Source organism: Salarias fasciatus, chromosome 20 (assembly GCF_902148845.1).
Source record: "Salarias fasciatus chromosome 20, fSalaFa1.1, whole genome shotgun sequence".
NCBI classification, from domain to species: domain Eukaryota; kingdom Metazoa; phylum Chordata; class Actinopteri; order Blenniiformes; family Blenniidae; genus Salarias; species Salarias fasciatus.
The window spans coordinates 14,517,249-14,519,615 of record NC_043764.1 but is presented as its reverse complement, the minus strand read 5'-3'; the positions used below and the strand labels follow the sequence as shown (position 1 = coordinate 14,519,615).

At 35.7% G+C, this 2,367-nt stretch overlaps 1 long non-coding RNA gene across 1 annotated transcript; it reads right to left on the bottom strand.

The window, feature by feature from the left end:
* Window positions 1–625: 625 nt before the first annotated feature.
* LOC115407432 (uncharacterized) lies at window positions 626–2,092 on the bottom strand. Its single transcript, XR_003933631.1, has 2 exons — window positions 2,028–2,092; window positions 626–819 (listed from the first exon to the last, which is right to left on the bottom strand). It is a non-coding gene; the product is annotated as an uncharacterized LOC115407432 (long non-coding RNA).
* Window positions 2,093–2,367: the final 275 nt, after the last annotated feature.

Genomic DNA, 2,367 nt, shown 5'->3' with positions numbered 1-2,367 from the left:
CGCCGGTATGTCCTTCCGCGGATCACTATGCTTGTGCAGATCTGTGTGAATCAAAACATTTTAACGGTTTGAAAAGAAAACACGTCTTTTAAAATGTTTTATAACCATTTGGATTCACTTCATGTGCTAATACGCCATCCCCTGGACTGGCTAAGCTAACTACGATGCTAACAGCTGGGAGCCAGCCACTGGACGTACAGACACAATAAAGGTATTTATGAGCTTATCTCACTTTGTAAATGATAGGGATAGGGCGTCGGTCCAAAATCTTCGGAGTACTCTTTTAACCTTTGAAAAGAAAAATCTCTTGATAGAGCAGATTAGTAATAATGCCTCGAAAGCAAAACTATATCTGACCTAATATATGGACCTAATATTAATTATAACTATTCATATATGATATTGCTGTGATTGTGAATATGCATGACAAACACAGAGCAAGTTTTGATGCAGTTGTTTCATTTTATTTGCCAATAATGAGGAGACTTAGACAGTCAGACCAACAAGTACCATTATTCGACAAATGATCAATCGTACAAAGATTCAAATTTATGGGTAATCAAATGTGTATCAAAGTGCACAAATAGGTGATCAAGTTGAAATATCAGAAAGCAGGTTGTCACCATTTTTTTTTTAAATCTTGATGTATTTTGACATGAAAGAAACCCAGACAGTACAGCCAAGGATGTAGGATTTAGTGTGGTTGAAGATTGTTGAATCAGCAGGGCTCTCTGCAGGAACGGCAGCCAGTTGTCTTGCTGAGTTTTTCTTCACCTCCTACTTTCTTTGACAGATATCAACCAAAACGCCAAAGAACAACTAAAAAAGAGAAGAAAAACAACACTTGCAATTAGAAAAAAAGGCCCAAAAGTATAATATAAGCCTTTGAAAAACAAATCTCTCGAGTTTTCATGTAACTCAGTTCCATGTGGCACAGCACGTCCACTTTGTTAATTGCAGCCCTTCCAGTTACAGCAGCATTCAAAGTCACGAGAGCATTGTCTACTGGGACACAGCAAAGACTTTTCAATGTGAATGGTTGGACTTTTTAAACTGAATGAAAACAAGAACTATGCAGAGTTATGGAACAATCTGACAACTTCTTACTATTTCAAATTGTGATGATAAGTATTTTGTTGGAATCAAAAAATGTCACCAAAAAGTTAACAGTGACCCACCTGAACACATATTAAACTGTTGTGAGTGTCCTGAAAAAAGGGACTTACAACTTTGACTTCACAGATAAAATTGGATAAAAACAGTAATGTCTGAGAAAGCATGAAAAAATGAATGTGTCATGACTATATGATTTTAAGGTTGGAATTACAGAATGCAGTCAAAACGATTTGCAACAGCTTTAAAACCATGCGCAAATTAGCAATAATATGTTGATTGCTTTCTTGTTCATTTATTACATTAAATATAATGAAAAAACTGAAATTTATATGATTTTTTCAGATCAATTCATTCTGTATTTCTGATTTATTTCTTGTTTCTGTTATTGTTCAGGGTGGGGTGGGTTTGGGTTCATATGCAAAAAGATGTATAAAGACAAAATATGAGACACAAACTGAAGATGAAACACAGCAACAGTCTGAAACAACTAGTCTCAAACTACAAGCACAAAACCTTTCATTTTCCATTTATTGTGCCATCTGAATTTATATAATAAATTGTCATCCCATGTCTTGGTTTTCTCAATATATTTCAGTTTTCCTAAAGTAAACCTTAATGACCTCTTGGTGTCGATGCGATTGCAGGCTGTCTCTTGGTTTTTCTCCTGCGATGAATCGCTGACTGTGACAACTGTAATTCAGTTGAGTGAGAAGCAGTGAAATCTGGTATTGTGATGTGTTACATTGTAAAGTCTCATTTATTTGATGCCAAAAATAAAATAGATAAACTAGTAATGTAACAAAAAGTGTCATTTATTGAAGAATTTTTTTTCTCTGACAAAAAAAAAATCTACTCATTTGCTATCATATTATAAGAGGGGTTTCAAAAAGATGACTTGATTTCCATGTTACCGCCAATCGCTGTCACGCACGTACGCCCACATCCATTGTCACAACATTTTTCATATTTGTGGCAGTGAACTGTCAACGGTGCAAAGGATCAGTGGGATAGCATCACACATGTGTGGATTGTTGGCATAGGCTGGAGGAGGGCAGAAGCCGGCGTGATCTGAAAGGAAATCAATCATCATGTTCAATGAGGTGGAAAAAAAATTAGCAAAACACTTTAATGTGCTTCAACAGAACATCACCAAGAAGACTCAGCCAAAGATTAGAAACATCAACAGCCTGAAACAATTAAAACATTAAAATCAAAGCTAAAAACAGATAGTCCATCTTCAGTCTTACCATC